A 26,854-nucleotide genomic window follows, 5' to 3' on the forward strand; every position below is an offset into this window, starting at 1 on the left:
TCGATTCGATTCGCACTGGAATTTTACTATTCGAACTTCCCAAAGACAAATACAGTCAACGTCCGATTGAAAGTGACCCCTTAAGATTTTCAATGTGCTTCACCTCATTACACTGTCATATTGCGGCAAAGCTGCAAAGAGCCCGGTAGAGTCAATTGTGGAAAAGAGAGAAAAAGTAGAAATGCCAGACTCGCGAATAACAAAGCTTGAAGCTATGTTGGAAAATGTAATGACTAATATGACTAATATGGCCAGCCAGGTTATGCAAATTAAACAACAGACAGTATTTCTGCTCTACGTATGACAGTTTATATCCCAATTATTATTTATATAATTATAATTTATAATAATTAATTATTATTTATATTATTTATATCCCAATTATTACAAATAACACCCCCTATACTTTCCTTGGCATTATTGTCTGTTAGTTCTCATTAATATCGTGTCTAACAAAGAAAAACGAGCCCTTAAGAGCCATCTTCTTTCATTCATAGCGAGGGTCTCGTTCTGGCAGACTTCATGGCTTCAGGTAGTATGCGAGGGAATATTGGTCAACTGCCCGCTCGTAATAAGATCACGTTCTACGTGACTCCAAAATGGCAGAAAAAGAGTGTTCCACACTCGCCGCCTTGGCTGCGATCGGCGCTGACTAACACTCCTAGGTCTAAAAAAAAAAAAAAAAGCACCTATATACTCTATAAAGTGGATGGAGGGATGACCGCTGCCGTAGCTCAGTGGTAGAGCATCGGACGCGGTATTCGAAGGTCGCAGGTTCGGTCCCTGCCGGTGGCAAGTTATCTTTTCGTCCACTTTACTTTCTTCACATTTATATCCCAATTGTTACAAATAACACCCCCTATACTTTCCTTGGCATTATTGTCTGTTAGTTCTCATTAATATTGTGTCTACCAAAGAAAAACGAGCCCTTAAGAGCCATCTTCTTTCCTTCAGTAAAAGCACTTGTGATTCACACTGGTCTAGACCGGGCACAAGAAGCACTTCCGACCCATCCGCAATTTAAAAATCCAGAGGCCACAGATTTGCAGGAAGCGATAGCGACAACTACCACGCGCAACCTCGAGGCTCGACACCCTGCAGGAGGCCCAATTAGATCACACAGTGCTAGCTCAGCGCAAGTGAAACCTCACAAGCGTTCGTGATGGCTGGCGCACCCATAACAATATGGCAATGGAATTGCAGAGGCTTCGGTCGAAAACGCCGAGCTCTGGAATACGTAATCCAAAATTACCAAATTAAACCTGATATCCTGGCCCTCCAGGAAACGAGAGTTGAGGTTAAACTATCTGGCTTTACAGCCTATAATGAAATCCCACCCGCAGGCATCTCTCCGGCCACGGCACTCATGATCCACAGAAATCTAACGGCTAATCGAATACTTAGAATGCGAGGCATTATCTTATACCTTTGTCGAAATTCTACCAAAGCGACGATCCGATCAAAGCTTATACATTCAAACCGTATATAGCCCCCCGAAAGACAAGAGCCAAGCTGCGTCCAAACTAATGAATAAAGCCTATAAATACGCTAACAGAGCCCCACTTGTAGTGCTCGGCAATTTTAACGCCCAACACTCGACTTGGGGCTACCAAAAGTGCGAAAAGAAGGGTACACAGATCTGGCAGACCGCTCAAGATCTCGGCTTTACCCTACTAAACGACCCGGAACGCCCTACGCGCATAGGTAACAGTGTTAGCCATAACACCTCACCCGATTTAACTTTCGTGAGAAACATTGAGAATGCCACATGGGAGAATACGGAGGCAAGTGTGGGAAGCCATCACTACATTTTGACCACCACAATTTCCTCTAAGGGCTATAAAAGATATAGGCCTAAAGTTAAGCACACGAGGTGGGACTTTTTTCGTTATATCCGCGGTAAACATAAACCTGCGTCGATCACCAACCTCGAAGAGTGGGTGTCCACCCTCGTGCAAGATACACACTGTGCAACCACGGAGGTGGAAACTGAGGAAGACGGTCCGATCCCAGACACTAGGCTAGTCCACCTATGGCAAGCACAGAAAAGCCTTCAAAAACGATGGCTCATGCACAAACACAACAGAAATCTTCGTAAGCGAATAGCTCACATAGAAAGAGAGATTGAGCAATACTCCCAACAGCTCAGTAAAGGGCACTGGCATCAAATGTGTGATCGTTTAAACGGGCAGCTAGGATGCAAGAATACGTGGTTCCTCCTCAAACACCTAATCGATCCTAATCAGACCAAAACAGCATCGCAGAAAAACCTACAGAGGGTAGTGCACTCCTTTCCAGGAGACAATGATTCACTTGTTAAAGAGCTCAAGGAGCGTTACTTTAACACTACCACGAATCTCCCAACAATAGATACCTATACCGGGTAAAATAACGAGGTACTCGATAGAGATATTACGGAATCCGAGGTTAGGGCAGTCCTAAACCAAATCAAAAGCACGGCAGCAGCCGATGAAGACAGAATCACTAATAAAATGCTTGCGCAATTTAGATGACAACTCTGTAAAGCAGGTCACCGAGCTCTTCAACAACCACTGGAAAGAGGGAACAATACCGACCAGTTGAAAGCACGCTAAAGTAATTTTCATACCCAAGCCAGGCAAAAAGTTAGATCTTAAAATAACTGACAACCAATTTTTAGGGCACCTGTTTTCTTTAGCGCAATGGAAAGCTAACTGGTCAGAGTGTCTAGCCAGAGTGTTCCACGGTAACATGGAAAACACTGTCAAACATTTTCAACAACAATTTTTCTATCTGCGGCAAATATGAAGTCTTATACACACTTGACAACACATGCTGCGAACAGTGAGCGCGAGAGCGGTTCGTGTTCAAGCGCGGCGGTTAACTGCGCATGCGTGCACTCCGCGCGCATGCTCCGCGGCTGCACATGGGCCACTGGCGGCCGCGAAGGCAGCACCGCTTCTCACAGTGCAACTCCTTCTCACAGTGCAACTCCGTAGGCAGCACAGAACAAAGCGGGGATAGATAATAATATACATACTCTAACTTTGAGGACCAATTATGGCGCGCATGACAGCATCAGACTACGTACAGCACAGTGACAGTCTTCATAATCTTGCTTCAAGGCTCTTCCGCTAGGCTGTGCGACATACCGGTTTTTGTTACTTTTAAGCACGACTTAAAAATATAAGTCCTATTCACAATTCGAAATGGATGCTGGAATCTGTCACTATATTCCACGGTCTTTTCATTTCTACTAGGATCTAATCACACGTTCTGCCCTGTTGTCAGTCCCTTTAAGTGGCACTTCAAAGCTCTCTCCGCGGCGGAAAACATAAACGAATACGGGAAACGGGAAAAATAGCTCGTTTTATACGACGGACGATGTTGGCTGTCCGTAAGCACTCGTAGCGCGGCAAAATTTCAAGTTAAAAACCATCGATAGTGGGCTATCGATGGGTATAGGCGCGGACAGGAAAGCGCCCTTTGGGCAATCTCGCGGGTGACACTGCACACACTGAAGCACCTCCGAGCTCTGCGTACCGCCAGCGTTAAATGGTGTACATAAATAGCTCACCGTTAGTATTCTAAACAACCGGTGGCGCTTGGTCGAGTTGTTTAAAGAGGTGCACTGCGGAGCGAGGGGTCGTAGGTTCGAATCCTGGTGGCACACTTCGGAATTCTTTTCTTCCAATTTTTTTTCTGTGGCTTTTCTTTATATTTATATATACAGTGAAACTTCACTTGAACGAACTTCAAGGGACCCCAGGAAAAAGTTTGTTAAAGTGAAAGTTCACCAAACTGAAATAGCTATGTTGCAACTTGTTATCACGAGCTAAATAAAACATTAGTTGTTGAAATGAAATATGAAGCTTTTATTTACAATTCTGCTTATTTGAATGTGAATTTCTGCTTATTTAGCATGTGTTGAAGAATGTAGTAATCTTTAGCTGCACTTGCACACTTAGTACTGCAGTGGTCATGAATTGAGTCACTATGTCCAAGATCTCATAAACCTTCTCCGGCACAACACTCTGCTGGGCAGCGAAGGACTTCATTTCATCCAAGTACATCAGTGCTTCTTTAGCTGAAATTCTTAGTGCTTTCTCTACAATGGTTACTCCTTCCTCCACCTCATCTTATTCCTGAGGTAGGACGCTCGCTACAATCTGTTCTGTAGACAGAGTGGCGCATATCACAATGTGAGAGTCACAGGTGACATAGCCCTCAAAATGCAAAGTGCTGTCTATACCCAGTCTTTCAGACAATTCCTGATCGATATGATGTGAGAGGCATTGGATGGTGTCACAAAATATGTTCGTAGAACTGAAATGCGCTCTGCACAAATTAACTTAAAGTCAAATGTGTTAGCATTGGGTCCAACGGCATTTCAGCGGGGGATTTAAAAAAGTTTGTACAACTGAATAGTTCCTTTAACTGGCGTTCATTCAAGTGGTATTTTACTGTATATACATATACATATCTGGGACATGACGGCAATGGCAAAAACCCGCTGAGAGCGTCCTTATAATGGCTATTGCAATAAAAACTGGGCGTCCGAAAAAAATCGATCGCTGATGATACAAGCGTCAGTTAGTGCCATCATCAACAGTCACAATGGCACCGAAACTACAGTGTAGCGTGCCACCCTGAAGAGTCAGCTTAGGCTAGTAGCCTTAGCTGCACTGCGAATATATTCTGATGGCACAGAAACTACAGTGTAGCGTGCCACCCTGAAGAGTCAGCTTAGGCTAGTGGCCTTGGCTGCACTGCGAATATATTCTGATGGCACAGAAACTACAGTGTAGCGTGCCACCCTGAAGAGCCAGCTTAGGCTAGTGGCCTTGGATGCACTGCAAATATATTCTGATGGCACAGAAACTACAGTGTAGCGTGCCACCCTGAAGAGTCAGCTTAGGCTAGTAGCCTTAGCTGCACTGCGAATATATTCTGATGGCACAGGAACTACAGTGTAGCGTGCCACCCTGAAGAGTCAGCTTAGGCTAGTGGCCTTGGCTGCACTGCGAATATATTCTGATGGCACAGAAACTACAGTGTAGCGTGCCACCCTGAAGAGCCAGCTTAGGCTAGTGGCCTTGGATGCACTGCAAATATATTCTGATGGCACAGAAACTACAGTGTAGCGTGCCACCCTGAAGAGCCAGCTTAGGCTAGTGGCCTTGGCTGCACTGCGAATATATTCTGATGGCACAGAAACTACAGTGTAGCGTGCCACCCTGAAGAGCCAGCTTAGGCTAGTGGCCTTAGCTGCACTGCGAATATATTCTGATGGTACAGAAACTACAGTGTAGCGTGCCACCCTGAAGAGTCAGCTTAGGCTAGTGGCCTTGGCTGCACTGCGAATATATTCTGATGGCACAGAAACTGCAGTGTAGCGTGCCACCCTGAAGAGTCAGCTTAGGCTAGTGGCCTTGGCTGCACCGCGAATATATTCTGATGGTACAGAAACTACAGTGTAGCGTGCCACCCTGAAGAGCCAGCTTAGGCTAGTAGCCTTAGCTGCACTGCGAATATATTCTGATGGCACAGAAACTACAGTGTAGCGTGCCACCCTGAAGAGCCAGCTTAGGCTAGTAGCCTTAGCTGCACTGCGAATATATTCTGATGGTACAGAAACTACAGTGTAGCGTGCCACCCTGAAGAGTCAGCTTAGGCTAGTGGCCTTGGCTGCACTGCGAATATATTCTGATGGCACAGAAACTACAGTGTAGCGTGCCACCCTGAAGAGCCAGCTTAGGCTAGTGGCCTTGGATGCACTGCAAATATATTCTGATGGCACAGAAACTACAGTGTAGCGTGCCACCCTGAAGAGCCAGCTTAGGCTAGTGGCCTTGGCTGCACTGCGAATATATTCTGATGGCACAGAAACTACAGTGTAGCGTGCCACCCTGAAGAGCCAGCTTAGGCTAGTAGCCTTAGCTGCACTGCGAATATATTCTGATGGTACAGAAACTACAGTGTAGCGTGCCACCCTGAAGAGTCAGCTTAGGCTAGTGGCCTTGGCTGCACTGCGAATATATTCTGATGGCACAGAAACTACAGTGTAGCGTGCCACCCTGAAGAGCCAGCTTAGGCTAGTGGCCTTGGATGCACTGCAAATATATTCTGATGGCACAGAAACTACGGTGTAGCGTGCCACCCTGAAGAGCCAGCTTAGGCTAGTGGCCTTGGCTGCACTGCGAATATATTCTGATGGCACAGAAACTACAGTGTAGCGTGCCACCCTGAAGAGCCAGCTTAGGCTAGTAGCCTTAGCTGCACTGCGAATATATTCTGATGGTACAGAAACTACAGTGTAGCGTGCCACCCTGAAGAGTCAGCTTAGGCTAGTGGCCTTGGCTGCACTGCGAATATATTCTGATGGCACAGAAACTGCAGTGTAGCGTGCCACCCTGAAGAGTCAGCTTAGGCTAGTGGCCTTGGCTGCACCGCGAATATATTCTGATGGTACAGAAACTACAGTGTAGCGTGCCACCCTGAAGAGCCAGCTTAGGCTAGTAGCCTTAGCTGCACTGGGAATATATTCTGATGGCACAGAAACTACAGTGTAGCGTGCCACCCTGAAGAGCCAGCTTAGGCTAGTAGCCTTAGCTGCACTGCGAATATATTCTGATGGTACAGAAACTACAGTGTAGCGTGCCACCCTGAAGAGTCAGCTTAGGCTAGTGGCCTTGGCTGCACTGCGAATATATTCTGATGGCACAGAAACTGCAGTGTAGCGTGCCACCCTGAAAAGTCAGCTTAGGCTAGTGGCCTTGGCTGCACTGCGAATATATTCTGATGGTACAGAAACTACAGTGTAGCGTGCCACCCTGAAGAGTCAGCTTAGGCTAGTGGCCTTGGCTGCACTGCGAATATATTCTGATGGCACAGAAACTGCAGTGTAGCGTGCCACCCTGAAGAGTCAGCTTAGGATGGTGGCCTTGGCTGCACTGCGAATATATTCTGATGGCACAGAAACTACAGTGTAGCGTGCCACCCTGAAGAGCCAGCTTAGGCTAGTGGCCTTGGCTGCACTGCGAATATATTCTGATGGCACAGAAACTACAGTGTACTGTGCCACCCTGAAGAGCCAGCTTAGGCTAGTAGCCTTAGCTGCACTGCGAATATATTCTGATGGCACAGAAGCTACAGTGTAGCGTGCCACCCTGAAGTAGAGCACTGCACGGGCCGATTCTTCCGGCCCGGGCCCGGCCTGGCCCAAAAATGCCATGCTCCGGCCCGCCCGAGCCCGGCCCGGTGTTCTTAAATGTGGCCCGTACCCGGCCCGGGCCCGAAAGGTCTGGGCCCGGCCCGGACCTCCTTTATGCCTTGAGCATAAAGGAGGCACTGTCCAACCTTCCGTTATTGTGAAGATACCTGCCGCACAAAATATATTTTCTAGAGATTGTTTTAGGAACTTCTTTCAGTGTCACGACTTTCACTGGTACTGTGTATACTTTCGGTTAATTACGCACGAACACTCTTGCGAAATGATTGCAGGGCAATATAAAATATAATTGGAGTCATAGCTGGCTCTTTCATGTACGCACGCAGTGCTAACCACGCCATCTCATTTTTGCATTTCAAAGAACAACTACAAAATATAATACCTGCATAAAGTGGAGAAAAAAAGCATGGCAGACATTTTTAGGTTGAGTCTACATCAACTGCATACGAGCTAGGGCTGTTGAGTAAAAGTAGCCAGTCTCCTGCAAAGTTCATCTATTGCACAATGCAATGAAAAAAAAAAAAAACGTGCTCTAGCTGCCTCTGGGAGGATTACACCAGGCTGGGCAGCATTACATAAATTAAAGCTGTCGTGTTGACTCCTCGGCAGGCAACTGCACCCAATCTTTACTACGTTTTCGTGTTCAAAACAACAAGGTTCTTTGTCCCACCCTTCTTCCCCGAGTCACCGCCACCGCAGGGCCATAGATCTGTCAAAGCAAGGCACACCCGTTAACGAGCAAGCCACCGTCCTCGTGTCAGACGTGTGTACAGTAACGGTGTGTTGAATAAAGGGTGCTTTAAAACTAATCAGTCTGCGTGTTGGTTATTCCCAGACTCCCGGATCGCTTCTCTAGCCTGATCACTCCAGTTGTGAGCCACACTCGGGGAAACGAGTGTCTCTATGGTCTGGCGCCTCACCACTAGTAATGGCAAAATCAACAACGGCGTTCGCCCTGTGATAAAGCCCGAACCGCACGTACGCTCCCAAACGCGCACGGGGCGCGCGTCAGCGCGCGCAGCCCGGGCGTCTCCGGCGAGTGATGGCGGTTTCCACCAACACACTACGCGCGAAGGCGCACGCGAAGCGCGCGCTTCCTCATACGTGCAAGACATCGTTTCGTACAAAATTACTGATAGTTCATCAGAATACTTACAAAACCTCCTTCTGTTACCTTTTTTATTGTTAGATGCATGCAAAAGTAAATAAGAACTAAAATTTTTCATATGATGTGTATCATCATCCGTCGGTCAAGCCGGTGCTGGTAACAGCCATGCCACAGTTGGGCTCCAAGCGCTTCCAAGCGCGCGCCGTCTCAAGGTCGATATCAGTCGCCGCAAACACTCGCGTACCGCGCGCGTTTTGCCGCGCTTGCTTCGTCTGCGCATGCGCGGCCTCCGGAGCGCGTACAGCCAACGTACAGCGCGCGCTCGGCCAGCGTACGTGTGGTTCGGGCTTAAGAGTCACTCCGCATCTTGCACTCAAAATGCACGAAAAACAGCTCCTGAGATATTAATGACTTGCAAGTCGCGTTAGCCAGTCTACGGGCATGCGAGCGTAGCTGCATACTCGAATTGTTTCCCTAGATACGAACGCGCACATCTTATATGCACTAATCTAGGCAGTTTACCGTTGCTTTCCTTACACGGTACCCAAGAATGTCTTTCACTCACTATAATGGCGGGAACGTATATTAGGCGTTTCTTGAAATCTCGTGTAGCATACCGATGGAGCAAAATTGTAGACGTCTTGTACAGTGCAATTTCTGTGCACGCCAATGCACTCCAGCTTGTTTAAATTACCCGGAGCCCTCAACGACGGCGTTTCATATAGCCTGGGTCGCTTCGGGAAGTTAAACCCCACAAAACAACAAAAACAAAGCCACACAACGTACACACGCAATTATACATATACGTATGTGAGCCGGGCCTAATAGGGGCCTGGCTCAGGCCCGAGCCCGACCCGAGCCCGAAGATCATGGGCCCGAGCCCGATCCAACAACCCCTTACCCGGCCCGGCCCGCGGGCCGGGCCGGGCCCGGGCTTTCGGGCCGGCCCGGGCCCGTGCAGTGCTCTACCCTGAAGAGCCAGCTTAGGCTAGCGACCTTGGCTGCACTGCGAATATATTCTGATGGCACAGAAACTACAGTGTAGCGTGCCACCCTGAAGAGCCAGCTTAGGCTAGTGGCCTTGGCTGCACTGCAAATATATTCTGATGGCACAGAAACTACAGTGTAGCGTACCACCCTGAAGAGCCAGCTTAGGCTAGTGACCTTGGCTGCACTGCGAATATATTCTGATGGCACAGAAACTACAGTGTGGCGTGCCACCCTGAAGAGTCAGCTTAGGCTAGTAGCCTTGACTGCACTGCGAATATATTCTGATGGCACAGAAACTACAGTGTAGCGTGCCACCCTGAAGAGTCAGCTTAGGCTAGTCGCCTTGGCTGCACTGCGAATATATTCTGATGGCACAGAAACTACAGTGTAGCGTGCCACCGTGAAGAGTCAGCTTAGGCTAGTAGCCTTGACTGCACTGCGAATATATTCTGATGGCACAGAAACTACAGTGTAGCGTGCCACCCTGAAGAGTCAGCTTAGGCTAGTAGCCTTGGCTGCACTGCGAATATATTCTGATGGCACAGAAACTACAGTGTAGCGTGCCACCCTCAAGAGTCAGCTTAGGCTAGTAGCCTTAGCTGCACTGCGAATATATTCTGAGACAAGGTATAGCCCACGTTTTAGCCAGTACCACCCCTCACCTTCATCACAGAGGATGCAGAATGTTGTAGTATACCACAGGTGCCCCGCAACATCAGAACTTGGAAGAGGGCAACTCGCCAATAAATGCTATATGACATGAAATGGTATCAGTGGGAGTCTATGCTACCTGAAAGCATCAAAGTTGCTGGACTTGAGAACCTCACTATGCAATGAATGATGGAATAACTTCACAGCACCGACGAACGAGGACACACGGTAAGAGCAGACAGTATGCGTAGACAATACACCGCTCGTATTCGCAGCTTTTTTCCTGTGTCCGCATTCTTCGGCGCTGGGAAGTTATTCCATCATATCTTACAAACTCTTCCAAGCTTCCGTGCTTCTATGCAATGAATGAGAAAAATTGAGAGCCATTCCACTCTGTGAAGGTGGATGACCAGCGAAGGTGTTTAGCACACGACGCAGGTGTGACATCGCAGAGGCCAGTTTGGTATCAAAGGTCAAGTTGTGAACATGCTCATCAATATTCAAACCACTGTGCAGAGTCTACCGTGACATACCACTGATGACACCACCATCGAGGTGCACATTAAGAGACATTTGCTCACTAAGCCTATCCACAAGAGCACATTATTCACTTTGCGACATCTGCCGTCTCGTCTGGATTGCCGCATGCACTTGACGTTTCGTGCACGATCTTCACTGGTGTTTGCTGCCCGCTGGCGATGCTGACATTTCAGTTGCTGCTCCTTTCACCTCTCGTGATAGGCATAATGCTCTTCGGGATACCTAACTATACATGACCGTACCATAGATAATGCAGAACATAAATAGGATGTGTTACTCAGCAGCTGCTGGTTTCATTTGTATCAACGTGCTCCAGCATGGATGACATTTTTCTTTATTTTTTTACACTGCAATACACTATGTCAGAAAGCCAGCTTACAAAGACCAAGCTTACACTGAGCCCCTTAGAGTCGCCAAATCTTTTTTACAATGCAAGCTGTTATGAGCTCACAACAGCCAATTTTGGTGGCATGTTGTCCGTCGCCGCCACCGGTGTCTATTGCAGCTATCGTGCACAATGAGAAAAGACACCAGAGTTTGAGCCAGAACCAACCCAGGCACTCCGCATGGCAGCCAAGTACTCTACCAGAGCCACGCCAGTGCTTGAAACTGCTTTGAAAAAGTATCCTACACAGGCCTCATGTCGTGTGAGGAATCCCATTAACGGACGCAACATTGCATGGCAGAAGAGAAGAATCATACCAGGTGTCACACCATGTGGATTGCACAATGAGTGGATGGTTGGCCCATTGCAAAGGGCTCAGTCGTAATTCATCATCATCAGCCACAGCATCAACAAAATGTGCAGCTATACAGGTGCACGCACTGTCTTACAGAACAACAGTGGGTAATTTGATACTTCGCAAGATTATGTAGTGGGTACTTCACCACTGTGCAAAATGATGATTTATGGCGTAGCAGGTGCCTCGCAATTGCACTTGCAGTAGGCGCCGAAATAAGGTTCACAACAAGCTCTATGAAGGCCGCTCCTCCAGCTTATGGAGCGACTATGCTGTGCTTTCTGTGCAGGCCTGCCTTTTTTTTTTTTACAAGTATATGAAGCCTACAGACAATGAAACCAACAATATCGTGGGTAGCGGCTTAGAAGGGTAGCGGCTTGGGCTAGTTGGTAGGTCATGACAATTGTTATAGTGCAAAAGCAGGACAAAGACAAAAGGTACACGAAGACGAGCGCTAACTTCCAACTGGGCTTATTGTGCAGAACACGAAAATATATAAGTGGCACAACCACGTCACAAAAGTTGAGCAATGCAAAGATGAGTAAGGCAAAAAATTCAAACACCAAAGACATACAAAAAGAAACCAAAGAAAACATCAAGGAAAAGCAAAAAAAAAAACAAAAAGAACTATCACTAGTTGCGCGTGCCGACACTTTCCAGAAACCTTAATTCCTTCTCTGAGAGAGACAAGGAGGGCTTGCTCACGCATGAGCCATGCTCACGTGCCATCTGCGAAGCCTCGACGATGATTCGGGTGCAGTCATCTCTATGCTTATACAGCATCACTGTGTCCTCGAAAAGAGGCGCACAGTTGCACGCAGTACAATGCTGTGCAAGAAACCCATCTTTCCCGTTTCTAACATTGTTAGCATGTTCCCTTAGTCGGTCGTTTAGACACCTTCCAGTCTGTCCGACATAACATGCACTACAGGAAAGGGGAGCCCTATATACAACTTCCCGCGAGCATTGCACATACCTAGCCCTATGTTTAATGTTACATTCAGCAGATGACTGCTTCTTGAGGGGACTTGTTGTTTTAGCGAGACATATTGTCACGTGGTCGTGACATTTTTCTTTTACTTCTTATTGCTGCCAAATAGTGTGAAATAATTTTGATTTCGTTGTGCAATGAAGTACATTTCACTTTAACTTTAATCATCCTTAAATTGAAAGCAGAAAAAATTTTAATGACCTCACTGAGCTGGCCTCAAAACAGCACCACTTAAATGTTGCCATTATCCTTCAATGAGTCTGTGAAACAATTTTATAAGTATAATCCCGAAATGAGCTCCTTCCTTGACAAGAATGCTTCACGATTCTCTTGCCACAAATTTTTTTTCAGATCCTTCAGCATGTAGTGGGTCTGTTGCTTCTATCTCTTGTTTCCCGAACAGTCGCGTACCCATTGCAGTGAGGCTACCGAGGACTTCTGATTTGGAGCAATTTTTGGAGCAGTAAAATTTTCATTTTGGAGCACTTTGGAGCAGGTAACTTTGGATCTGGGAGCACCCTGGAGCAGCTAATTTTACATTCTGGAGTAAATTGGAAAATAAAGTTGCCTTTACATTCAGACACCTCAATATTCATTGTGGGGCTCTTATGAAGGGCTAGATAAATATCTCGATTCGTTGCAAATCTCATGGAGAAAATGCACTCCGGAGCACTCATTATTTCACTTGACAATGCAAAACCAAGGGTGTCATGCAGTTGGGTGTTGTGGAATAACTTCTCCAGCAATTTTTTTCGACGCATGGAGAAGAACAGAATACTGGATCAATAACATTGTATACAGTAAAATGCCACTTGAACGAACGTCAGTTCGTTCAAGAACGAATGATTTTACATTGACAATTAATGGCGCTTGACTACCACGTGACAAGTAGTAGGCCCCAAGCGAGCTTGAACTTGATTGGCTGCCTACATATTTTCGAGGCCAGCCGGAGCCATAGCCGCATCAACAGCTGCTGCCTTAGCCCTACAACTGCTTACTTGTTATCATGAGTGCCAAATGAAACTGCACATCGCTGAGCGAAAAGCTGGATGTTTTGCAAAGAAGCATTGCTGCGCTTGGAGAAACTGAAGTCATTTTCTGCCCAGCAGAGTGCTGTGCTGGAGAAGGTTCATGAGAGCTTGGACACAGTAACTCAATTCGTGACCACCGCAGTCTTAAGGGCACAAGTGCGGCAAAAGATTACTGCATTCTTAACAAGATTCTCAATAAGCATACATTTACATGCAAATGAGCAGCATGACAAATAAGTTGAAATTTCATTTCAACACTTGATGTTTTTTTTCAGCTTATGATAACAAGCTAAAACATAGCCGTTTCAGTTCAACGAACTTGCACTTTAACAAACTTTTTCCCGAGGTACCTTCAAGTTTGTTCAAGTGAAGTTTTACTGTATTATCAAATAACACTTTAAATACAACTATCAAGTTGTCAAAATGCAGAGCTCCTGCCACAAATCTAGTCTTGGTGTTACTTAAATGTTGCACTTTAAATCAGCTGAAGTGGCAGACAAACGCTGCGACACACAACAGTGCCTCAATGCTCAGAAATCACAGTCCCTTCTTATGCATGCCCTAAGATGACTCGAACGCAAAAGCCAGTTTCTTTTTCTTCTCAGTCGGTTGTATTGATCCTTATATTTTGTTTTGAAACAATGGTGATCACTGCTTCATGATCAGTTTTATACACAGTGAAAATTTCGGCCTTCATACAGGACACATTCACTTTTCGCCAACGGCGAGTGGATGTGCAAACCGTGAATGGTTGCTTCTTTCGATGTGTCAGGGTAGCACATAATACTGAACTCGTAGATGCAGTGCTGTAACGTGCGCATCCCATTTTCATATATACAGCACCACATGACGTGCCACCACAGAGCGCCGACACAAGCGCAGCCGTGGTCACCACACCCCCAATGTACTTGCCGCAATCGCTGCTGCGGTTGCATCTACGACGCGTGCGGTAAACTTTTAGAGAGATGCCGTACATTACTTGGCCATCTCCACGAACAGTTACCTAATCAAAAGAAAATTATCATGAACGGCCTTTATCTCCAAAGGGTCTTAGGCACGCTTACACACTTCCAAAATGTGAATATATGTGAACCACGTGAATGCCTTATAGGAGCTTCAAACAATACTAATTGCTGGGGTTTAACATTCCAAAAGCATGATATGATCATGAGGGACGCCGTAGTGTAGAGCTCCGGAAATTTCGACCGCCTGGGGTTCTTTAACGTGCCCCTAAATCTAAGCACATGGGCTTCAAGCATTTTCACCTCCATCAAAAATGCGGCTGCCGCAGCCGAGATTCGATCCCGCGACCTTTGGGGCAGCAGTCGAACGGCATAATCACTAGACCACCGCGGCGGGTAGGACATTAGAACACCAACCTGCCTACGAGGAAAGACGAAGAGAACAGCAACAGGATTGTCAATGGCACCAGCGGTAGCCTTGGCGCAATAGCAAACAAAATTAAAAAATTACACCATCTCCCACTAAAGGGAACCATGTGGGGATGCGAAGCAGCGCATGGGTCGACTTAAAGTTCCGTGATTGCTGAGAGAGTGTAAGGGGGAGAGGCCACAGCGTCCTACCCATCCCCTTACACAGGCCCGAGCGCGCTAGCGCGTGCCAGCACGTTCTGACTAGGATACAACGCGTTGGTTCATCGCGCGTCTGCAGAATCGCGTTCCCCAACACCATCACATCATTGCTGAGAGAGTGTAAGAGGGAGAGGCCACAGAGTCTTACCCAGCCCCTTACACAGGCCCGAACGCGCCAGCGCGTACCAGCACACATGGCTTTGTCTGTGTTACGGCAAGCTAGGACAGCATACGGCAGCCCGGGCCCCTAAAGTGCTCTGCCCGTACCATCATCAAGGCGGTCGAAGAACAAGAGGAAGAAGACTTCTCCTTGGCGCGAGTGCGCGCTCGGATGGCTATGCTAGGTGGGGCGGTCGCCAATGGAACTACGGACACAGCCCAGCACAAAAGCTGCTTCGCATCTAAAAATTTCTGCAGTTACACTCAACACGAAAGCTGTAGGAAGTGCAGAGCAGCGACTGGTCTGCCCTTTGGCAATGCTGGCGTTCACGGGCTAGCGCGCGCTGGCGTTCCAAACGTGCAACCTGCTCAGCGTTCATGGCGGGAAAGGAAACTTTCACTTATGATGCAGTGGTGCCCCCTCCTGCTCACCCTCACTTCTTTTTTCCACCTTTTCGCTATACTGCACTATACACGGCTATGCTATGCTTTACCCATGCTCTCCTCTTTTCCCTCCTCCTCAGCCTCACTTTTTCCCACCCCCTTTCTGTACTATAATATACATGGCTATACCCTCTCCACTCGTTTCCCCCTCTTCATCCTCAGGTGACTCCTCACCCTCACTTCCCTTTTCCACCCTCTTGCTATACCACACTATACAAGGCTGTGCTATGTTTCACCCTCTCCTCTCTCTCCACACATCATTCCCCCAACCTCACTTTCCCTTCCCCCCCCCCCCCTCTTGCTACACTATACATGGCTATGCTATACATGGTTTTGCCAGCGTGACAGGCGACATCACAGATTATACGCTGACAGCCTGGGTCCTTAAAGTGCTACGCCCTTAACGTCCTAGGGCCTTCATATTTCCATATAAAATAGCTTATATTGCCCCTGGAAAAATTCCCAGCAATGCATTTGTGTTTAGAAGCGAGGTCAAAGAGAATCGGTGTAAACTTGGTCTTTGTAAGCTGGCTTTCCCACATTGTAATTGCAGTGAAGCCTACTCATAACCTTAATGGCGGTGTCGTCGACATGTCGCGGTAGACTCTGCACAGTGGCTTGAACATTGATGGGCACATTGACATCTTGGCCTTATACCCGCACCATATGGGCACGAAAAATCACATTCAGTAGTTAAGGCATTGAGTTCCTGAATGACATTTTTTTCGGCCGAGCTGCCACACGTCTAAATTTAATGTCATTTGACCTGACGATGTCTATAGTGTCGATAACAGTGACTTTTGAAATGAACAATTTTATGGTTATAATAAAATATAAACATGCATTTTAACAACTCTCCTCTGCATTCATGGTTAGTAAAATGTAGAAGCAAGCATATTATGGCGCCATTAGCTTCAGTTTGTTGCTGTCTTTTATAAAAACAACATTGCAACTGACCACAGCAACTTCGGTCATTGTATGTTGAATCCGAAGCCTAGAATCCGACATGGCGCCTGTCATGTCGAAAATTCGCACCTAAAACGAAATCCAGGGGGCACTGTGAAAATAGGCAACACTGGCAGAGATGGTGACGGTAAGGAGGTCCATGTGCGGCTTGTTGCTGCTGGAAATACTGTGTTTACTAGATTGCAACGTGAAAATGTGGTGTTTTGTCGAAAGTGAGAGTGTGCTTGATGCCGAGTACCTCATTTTGGTTGTCGCGAAGGGCAAGATCGACAATAAAGTAAATATTGTTGCACTGTTCGTGTAAATGACTGGCATGAATACGGACGCACAAGAAATCCCAGTGCGGCTGCGAAGTGTTTTTGTTGAGCCAGTGATCTCCGATGGCCAATCCTCCTGTACTCCTGGCTTTTTAGCGAAGTGCAGACGCATATCAGCCGTTCTCATCTACTGCTAGGTAAGTGCTGCTATGCTGTCACGAGCCGTGTCAATCGACAAGGCAGACAAACTGTTCGGCAGTGTTTTGAAGGTAGGTGGGCTAACGCACTCGGTAGTTGGCGGTGGGTATCGTTTATCGAATGCTGATTGCCTAGAGCATCACGGTGACACGTCAGTATGTTGCAGCGACTTTGTCAGCCGGTTACTTCGTCACGTCCTTGTATAAATGTGTTCAAATTCAAAGAATGAGGCGGTGATGGTACACCGAGCGAAATAAGGCTTCATGTACAAGAAGAGGCGGAGAGAAACAATGACTACTAACTGCTGAAGAAGTCATCGCAGGAAACTTCTTCAGCATTTTTTGCAATGCTCAGAGCCTTATTGATTTGTCTGTTTGTTCGTGCGTGTCAGCTGATCCGCATACATGAGCCGAATTGTGGTGCCGCAAATTCTTCTGCTTACTTGCTGCTACAGCAATGTATCGTTATAGGTATCTGTAAATTTACCCTTTCCTAGCTCCCTGAACCCTACGATGAGACATCAGGCAGGCTAAACCAATGCTACCAGATTAGGTTGGGCTATACCACTTACGTGTGCTCACAAATCAAGGAAATTGAGCGCGCAACATCTAAAGAGCAAGGCTCCAATACTATAGATGTCAGACTCTGCCCAGGCGGCGCTGCGAAAGATGGATGGACGGACGGATGGATGGATAAGGCTGTGCCCTTTAGATCGGGCGACGGCTCACATCTCCTGGCCGTAATACAGAATGAAGTTAAGTACTACAGTGATGTGACAGCTGTGCCAATTGCGCCGCATTGCGCCAAGACGTGAAACCTGCTACATCTCCGCCATTCTGCGCCAAAACTGCGCCAAACATGTTTTCATAACTGAAGGCCTAAACGCACTAGCGGAAAAACGTGCGCGGCGCGTCGCCGCCGGCAGAACATGAGCCCCCAAAGCTTCCGCGCGGCAGGATTTTCGTGCCAATAGGGGAATGGGTCCTTGCGCAATTTTTTGCGGCACACCGCGCGGTGCTTTCTGAGGAGACCAATCAGAGCGGCTCCCTCACCCATTTCGTGACGTACGCACTCGGTTAGCCGGGGGATCCAGCCAGATGCTGATTGAAGCGGAGCATGGGGAGGCTCGTTTAGCGCTGGTTTGGCTTGCTCAGGCTTTTGGGCGCCGACACGATTCTCCCCAGACTGTCGTAAATTGGCGTGACCCCCCAAAAATGCACCTTGGAGGGAGCGGCTCGCCGCGTGCTGGTCGGCCGTACTGCAGCAGCGTTTTGCTGGCGACGGTGCACAGCTCGCAGGTTTCCTCTAGTGTGTTCAGGCCTTTTGCTCCGAAAACGAAACTAACCTCTCGAAGTCTAAACTGTAGGGGTGTGCAAATATTTGAACATCCGAATATTTTTCTAATACCGTTTGGTATTCAATTCGATTTGCACCGGAATGTAACTATTCAAAGTATTCGAACTTCTGGAAGATAAATACAGTCAACATCAGATTTTTCGGACTCCCTAAGGACCGCAAAATCGTCCGAAAAATCGGAAGTCCAAAAAAAAGAATTGATGCTTTCTTATTCCACTCAAGCGGTCAAATCGGCACAGCCACACACTCCCAGTACACTTATCGGGCATATTGGCGCGCGCCCAGGCTCTTAATTGTGAATACATTCGGTACCTTCTGCGGAAACCGCCTAACAACGTGCCCGCCGCGAATTGCAAATTTGCGTCGCATGACGAGCACCGTTGATACGAGCAAAGCGCGGAATAGATTGCGACAGTGTCAGCTTAGTCGTCGATGTGCTGCACACAATTAGGAACTATTGGCTTCATGCAGCAGCATTTGCTGCAGCGTGAAGCTGTTCGTTCCTAATTGTGCGCAGCACATCGCCAACTAAGCTGACACGGTCACAGCCAAGGCGCTCGCTTTACCGTATGCACGCATTTGTCATGAAAGTGTTCGTGATGCCCACTCCGTTCCTGACCGCATATGGGCACGGCGATGGCGAGCTGCTAACGTTCGTGAACACAACACGTCTGTTCGCCACACTTAGCGGTCTTGCACACAGAGGCAGCATGAATGGCGGCGTGGCGCATTTTGGTTATATGCAAGGAGGTTTAAATAAAACTTGCTCGAGTGGAGGCCGCCTATACTTACCAATGGGCCGCAGTGAAGCCGCAGTGAAGCCGCACCGCGCACGCGGCAGCCATCTTGCCATAGGCAAGAAACGGGAGCCAAAGCGCGCCCACCGCGCTGACTGCGTCTCTCCGCCGTGGTTTTTAATGGTTATGGCGAGCATTAAGGGAGAAGTTGTCAAGAATAAGAAGCCATATGGCAGATAGGAATGCAGTCAGTTTTATTCTGTTTCTTTTGCCGTTTTCCTTGCAAGCATGCACACTGAAGAAGAGTCTGTATCACTGGTTTTTAAAAATCATCCTCGTAAGAGCACGCCTCGCTTCTCCGCAGTTATTTTCCTGTTTATTTCATTCGTCATGTGACAGAGCCTTATGCATATGTGGAGTTCAGCCACTTTCTTTGAGTGGAATATAAACATGAATGTCCAAAGCACCACACTCAAGGATATGCTCATCGAGAAGGATTTGCTCATCAAGGTTTGAAAGCCATTTCTTTTCTCAAGACAAGCTCAAGACCTCCAAAACCAATAGTTTTGGCTTTGCATGGACGTGCTTCAAATATTTAAGCTTGCAGTCGACACTATTTCAATAGATATATAGCTTTTCAATACTATTTCGTTGACTCAGCTCTCTCTTATCCTGTCAATGAATCAATTAAAAACGCCCAAGTGGCATCCTAAGTCGTAAGTTTAAGCCAACGAGAATATACACATGCAGTCTGTCATCATGCATTCCAGTCCCAAAGGCCATAACAATCTCAACATGTTTCCTCATTTGTCATCAACAATCAAAGTACAGTAGAGTCTTTGTGCGGCATTGGGCTATCTGTTTCGAGACCGTGACTAATGTGTGAAGCCAGCATTTCCTTTGATGGAATTCTGTATATCGTTCTCGTAGAGTGCGCTCTGCTGACAGTGCTCGAATAAACTTCAAGCGTACATACTCATAAAGCTGATGGAGAAAAGTGCAGCGTTAACGCAAATGCCCGCAGCTCGGATGGATACGTGCCTTTCTGGTCTTTTCGGTCTTATCGTGCCCTGTGGAGGGGTTGCTGTATGTATGAGGGAAGACTGCAGTGAACACCCCCTGCCCTACTCACATGCGCTTTTGATCCTCGATCTCGTTTATTATCGCCTGAGGATCGAGCCTCGCTTTGTTTGGTCAGTCTGCAATTTTTCTGCTGCAGAATTTTCATCTTGAGCTGTTCTATCTCCCCTTGGGAAACATGAAGCATTTCTTCGTAATGCTGCTGTGTAGGTGATGCAACTCTCACATCTTCAAACACTCTCTTCAATTTGAACACATATAATGGCTGGAGTACCATGGGACCTCGGTTAGGTCGCTTTATTTGCGGTTGGAATGAGCATTGTAGTTTAGCCCTACTGATTTTACTCACTGCACTGCATAAAGCATACAAATAACAAAAAAAAGGCAGGAATGTGAGAAAAAATATATCTCCTTGTGTATTGCCCAAATGACGTTTTACTAAAGCTTTACTAAAGAGGTGCCTCAGAATGATGGAATACAATTTCTAGACATTTCCTTAACATTCCAGAAGAACCACGTGTGCTGGCAGTATTCTCCTAGATCTTCCAAACCGCTGTTAAATTTTTCGTCGAAGCACTCGAAGGTTGTAAAGAACGGCATCGCCATGTCTTGCCTTAAGTCAGCCCTCACCAAGTCGTGTGAACACAAAATGAGTGATAGCTTTAGCGCACAGGTTACGCGTCTTTTAGATGTAGGGTATACTCGTGATGCAGTGGCCACGGTCGCTGAGCGTTTAAAGAAGTCTATTGTGTTAAGTCCGAGCATGGTTGCGGAAAGCGATAGGAAGAAACGTGTCGTAGGTATTCCGTATATTCATTGCATATCTCACAGGCTAAAGAAAGTAGGAAGTAGATACGGCGTTAATGTTGTTTTCACGGCTGCCAATAAGCTAGGTAAGATTTGTGCCGCTGTGCAGAGGAAGAATGAGCGAGTAAAAGACAAGAAGCGGACCGATAATTGTTTCGTAAAACACACCAACAAATTCACTGATTGCCGTACGAGTGTGGTGTATAAGGTCCCTTTCAGCTGCGGCCGCTTCTACGTAGGACAGACGGGCCGATGCATTAACCAGAGATTGTTGGAACATAAGAGATCGCTAACAGGAGGCTCACCTTCTAATCTATCTTTACATTGTCGAGATTGTAAGTGCACTCCAAAATTCGATGAATGCGCAGTGTTGTACCGGCATAGAAATGAAGAAACGCGCCTGATGATTGAAGCATGGCATATCGAGAATAGTGGTAGCGCATGCGTGAGCCAACCGTCGATTAACTTGCATAAAGATGAAATCAAATGCCTTAACAGTTATCTTCCACGTAGACTGCCACGCGTGCCGGATTGACAGGTTCGCCGGGTGCATGGGCATGCGCAGATAAGTTTTCGTGCCTTCTTTCTTTTCAGCCGTTGTGCGTCTCTTCAGTTGTTAGTCGGCGTTTGTGGTGTCCTGATCTCTTTCTTGTGTCCGTGTTTGCACGCCCTGTCTCTTTTTAAAAAGTTCGGCGTATTGTTTCTGAAGTGCCGAGAACAAACAACCATCGTCCGAGTAACTTTGCCGAAGCGGAGGTTGGTTATTTATGCCGTTATTCACCGTTCACTCAGTAAACGGAAACTTGTCAAGAGATACTATCCAATTATCCTCGCCACATGCACAGCGAAACGCAAAAAAACTGCTTTGCAACGCATTTTTTTCTTCGCTAACGACGAATCCATCCACCAAAACCTCTACCGCACGTGCGAAAATGAACGTCATTTGCTACATGGACCTCAATAGCCTGTTTCGCGCTCCCTCCGCTAGGTGGCGTATTGGCTAAAATTATTCGTGAAATTGAATTTTCGCTATAATGCAACTGGGCAATACCATGCTGTGTGTCAAAAGTTATGTACAAAATATTTTTGACGCGATAGACGCTATTTCAAATGCTTTGTGTATTGCACTGAGCAAGCTTTGACGTCGAGAGTACGGATTTCTCAGTCAAATGAGTTCTAGCAAAGGTATAGTCGATCCCGGATATATCAAACTCTGATATATCAAATTAATGGCTATAATGAACAGTTGAGAAATCCCCTTGATTTTCCCATGCAAAAGTATTCGCGCCGAGATCGAGCGGAGTCGCCGCCTGGCGGCTACTGGCTGAATCAAGCCTAGTGTGGTTGGCTCCCTGCATCGTCTGCTAGCCACCGCATGTTTGCATGTGCGCGTACGTCATGCACGTCCTCAAAGGGCGGTTAGTTCCGTTGTGTTACCGCAAATTGAACTGCTTGTATGTATGCCGAACGCGATGTACTGAATCATGTAGCCTTGCTAGGCTGTATACGCACTGTAATACGATCATCGAGCACTTGTCGAGAGTGCTATGTATTGTCATCGTGCCCTCCGTATGCAAAGATCATTTTCAGCGTGGGTTCCTCTTTCTAGTTCAAACACATCGCAAAGTGCACTTGGCGTCATCCTAAACATGATGAGTTTTAAATATCGTGTGAATACAGCGTTGTAGTGACTCAGCGGTAAACAAAAACAAGGCTCTAAGCCATGCACTTGCACGTCACACTTGTTAGGCATATAATTGCGTGACTGTCTGTTGTCGGTTTCGCGACAAGCTTTAGATGTGCTTAAGATGTCCTTGTTGTACAGCCGTGGTCTCACTACAGAGTAATATTTATGACAAGTGAAGTCTGACTCTTCGGTACATAAATAATCCCCTAAGAAGAACAGAAAATGGTATGACACAGAAGTGATGAAACTGATTTGACATGTGTGGTTTTACCTTGGGGCGAAATGCATGCAAAAACATCAGTGTACTTTTATTTAGGCTTGCGTTAAAGAACCCGGATGGTCAAAAAACTAGAGCTGTGCGAATAGCAAAATTTTGGGTGCGAAGCGAATTCGAATATTGAAGTGTGAGTGTGAATCGAATCGAATATTTTTCGAAATATTTCTCGAATATTTCTAGAATATTTTTCGAATATTCGAAGCGAAATTGAAAAAAAAAAGTTAGAGAGGATTCCTTAGCATATTCTTATGAGATAGCAACATGAATGTGTTTGTTTTCGCTCGGTTGATGAAGCACTGGCGGGGTGGTGTTTCATAGTTGTCTTATCGAGAATGAAGCAAAGTAGAGGCCGAATTCTATTTAAGTACATGATTTGGTGCAACCAAAGTGTTGCCGACAACACTTTACACGTGACAGGCAAAGATGCCATTTCCTCAGCCTCTCCTCCTCTTTGAACTTCTGTGGAAGCCCAACTGATGTGGCAGACAAGGGTTGTGCTCCCTTCAAGTCCGGAGTTCCAAATCTGCCTTGAAGACGTCGATATCTAAGAACATCTGAAATTATGGATGCTGAAAAGCTTCGGCTTCCAATGTTTTGGACTTCCTGCCCAAATTTCAGGTCCAAAACAGCATTGAGCCCCCCCCCCCCCCACTGCCACATCTTTCATTTCCATGTTGGAACCAGCGTTTTCTCGACTTAATACATTTGCGACCGTAGCAGAGCTTGAAAGGCAGCTTTGCCGCAATACCGGGGTGTGATGAGGTGAAGCATATTGAAAATCTAGGGACCACTTCCAATCGGACGTTGACTCTCTTTGGCAAACGTCGACCGTAACGACGCTTGAAAGACAGCTTTGCCGCAATACGAGAGTGTAATGAGGTGAAGCATATTGAAAATCTGAAGGGGTCACTTTCAATCGGACGCTGACTGCATTTTTTTTTTGGGAAGTTCGAATAGTTCGAATAGTAAAATTCAAGTGCGAATCGAATCGAATAGCAAACACTATTAAAAAAATATTCGAAATTTCGAATATTCGCACACCCCTATCAAAAACTAATCCAGACGGCGTGCCTTACTGTCATATCGCGCTAATTTCACGCGAAAACTCATCTTTTTTATTTTGCATTATCTTCTGCTATTGTGTGGCGTTATTATAGATTGATGGGAGGCAGTGGACATCATTGGTATTAAAAACTTTTGGCCCATAAATCAACCGCCCCTTTGTTGCATCAATTTCATGCAGGTAATCAGTCGAAAAAAAGCTCTGTGCTGAACTGTTACCTTTTTACGCTGTTACTAGAATAAAAACGAGCGCCTACATGTGAAACAAACTTATAGTGCTAAAGCTCTGTCGGCCACGTAGCTTTTCTGACGAAATTTATAACCAAATGTCCTACTTATCATTGATAACCGAGTAAGAAAAAATACCGGTGCGTATTAGCGCACAATGTCCACAAAGTGCTATTCGGTCGCTAGATGAGCACGAAGTAAACACGTAATTAGTTCAGTTGCACGACAGCAGTGCGTAGTAGGCGGTACACAAGCTAAACAGGTACCAATAAAACAGCAAAAACGCCATGTAGTGCAAAAACGCAAACTGTCGCCGAGGACGAGCATCCCGTTCATTGACACGTTGCGCTTCTTTCACATGCAATAGTAATGTTCAACGGGCTTCGTGCATCGCTTCTGCAATGGAGAATGTACCTATTACCAGTAGGCTGCACTCAACATGTTTTGTTTCCCGATAATTAGCTCAAACTGCCCACAATGAAGCGCCGCTGTGTACATTTGTATACAAGCCGCCAACCACCTCTCCACACTAGCGTGGCAACGGTGCTGCCACCTGTAGCCCGATCTCGGGGCGAATAGGGCTGGTGCACACGTATATCGAACTCCCGCACAGCGAAACATCCGCTATATCGAACGCTGCGCCATGCTGAAGCTCAGAAAGTGAATTTTTCCTAACAAATATCGATCATTTTTCGGCCGCGTTCTAACAAGTTCTGATCGCTTGTTGCGCGCAGGTGACGAAAAGGCGGTACAGTAGAACCCCGCTGATACGTTTTTGAAGGGACCGTAGGAAATAAACGTAAGAGACGGGAAACGTAAGAGCCGAAAAACAGGAAAAACGGCAAAATATTTAGTGGTACAGAATTTTATTTCAATTCTTACGAGCAGCACGAAAATTGGCGCGCTCAGCCGCGATCTAGTCGATGGATAGAAACGCGGAGCTTAGGACGGCCTTATCCACAGAAATGTAATCAACGTATGTGATTTTTTTAACACCAACAGCTGTAGGCATGAAAAAACTAAGCACACGCAATCACGACCGGCGCGGCGAGTCCGACCGCGAACCGCACGCACGACCATGCGAGCTCCAACCAGCTCGAACTCCTCCCGTTCTCCGACAAATAACGATGATGATGAGTCTACGCCTACGCCAACGCGATGGCAGAAGTGAATGCCAATCTCGAAGGCCTTGCTTTCGCAAGCAATTACGTCATACACGCCATGTTTGTGCAATGCAAATCTCAGAGGCTATGCTTTTGTCAATAGTAAATGCCAATCTCGAAGGCCTTGCTTTCACGAGCAGTTACGTCATAGACGCCATCTTTGCAATTTGAATCTCGAAGGCCATGCTTTTGTTTGCATCAATTGAAAGATTCTGTTGCTTGCGCCTCTCATGCGGCTAATATTACGGTCAAACGAGGCCAAGCTGCGTGAAAATGCGCCATGGCCGCTCTCTTTGGTAGTCACTCGGTCGGCTCCGGGCCCACTTCACGCCGTATCATACGGGAACGGTCCGACAGTAACGACGTAACAGCGGGGTTCCCAATACATTGTATCCTATGGGAGCTATGCCGGGACCGGCGGAAAACGACGTAACAGCCGGGAAAACGCAGCAGTGAGGAACGTAACAGCGGGGTTCTACTGTATTATTAAATTGTGTTGATCTAGTTCGTTGCGCAGTGCTTGTCACCGCACCGGTACATTTGATGCGCGATCCACAGGCTTTAACTCGCGGTCATAGTGTTTTTCAAAATGAGAATGCGAAGTGACTCGGCAGCCTCGTAGTAATGTTTGCATCCCCTTCCTTGTTTGTTCGCGCACGATGGAACGCGGGCCCGAAAAGCATGGCCTTCGAGATATGCAATCTCATGACGTATTTTTGGTGTTTTCGGTTTTAAAACGCACATCTAGGAGGCTACGCTTTCTTTCGCATTTCTCGCCAAAGCAGCGGCTGCCTTTTACAAAGCCACAAGTGTCACCGCTATCGCCAACATGTCGACGGTGGAGAAATGTTTCTTTGTGCAGCGTTGTGGCTGTCTCTTGTGGCATGTGGACTTGTGTACTTCTCACTTCATTCTTGATAAATCGTCATTTGGGAGTCGAACGCAACATTGTCCTGCTCGTAGTGATAAAAATTATGACCGGTGCTTGGAGCGACGTCAAGTAAAGCACAGTCGTGCACAGTTTCCTTGCGGGCCTTGGTGCCAGGTGACGACTTTGGGTGCGTCACGACCGCTGACTACGACGTACGGTGCTTCAGTGAATTTTGCGACACATCGGACGGGAGCACAGCGAGCGACTTCCTCGGTGCAGATAACGACGTAGCTGTTTCTGACTGCATCGATGCCAAGACCATAGCTGACGTTGCCGGTGCTGCAGAAATGGACCCCTGCTACCCGTGCGGTTTGAAGATGCCAATGCCGCTGCTGCCACCACTAAACCCTTTACCGCGCTACAGAGCTTGCATCGGCGTTCAGCGTCGATCACCGCTGTTGTGGCCGGATGTGCTGAATTTGCTATTTGGAAAGCTTCAATGATATTGAGGGTGACTTGATGAATTCACGGCGCACAAGAAGCAAGACAAGTTTGCGGACTACAGTTGAACCTGGATATAACGAAATTGACAAATTCCCGAAAAACTTCGTTATAAAGAGGATTTCGTTATATGGAGGTTCGGCACGAAAATTCGAAAAAAGAAAAGCTTAAGTAAGCAAAAAAGTAACTGACGGCAGAACTCACCCAA

The 26,854-nt window shown here is 46.8% G+C and overlaps 1 protein-coding gene and 1 non-coding gene across 3 annotated transcripts in view; one reads left to right on the top strand and one right to left on the bottom strand.

The window, feature by feature from the left end:
* The window catches only part of LOC119379410 (insulin-degrading enzyme), a 439,455-nt gene that overhangs the window by 133,412 nt on the left and 279,189 nt on the right, over positions 1–26,854 (bottom strand). The gene's annotated exons all lie outside the window — the stretch shown is intronic.
* Positions 724–795, top strand: Trnap-cgg (transfer RNA proline (anticodon CGG)). The gene has a single exon. It is a non-coding gene; the product is annotated as a tRNA-Pro (tRNA).

The sequence above is a fragment of the Rhipicephalus sanguineus genome, chromosome 1 (assembly GCF_013339695.2).
Source record: "Rhipicephalus sanguineus isolate Rsan-2018 chromosome 1, BIME_Rsan_1.4, whole genome shotgun sequence".
Taxonomy (NCBI): Eukaryota; Metazoa; Arthropoda; class Arachnida; order Ixodida; family Ixodidae; genus Rhipicephalus; species Rhipicephalus sanguineus.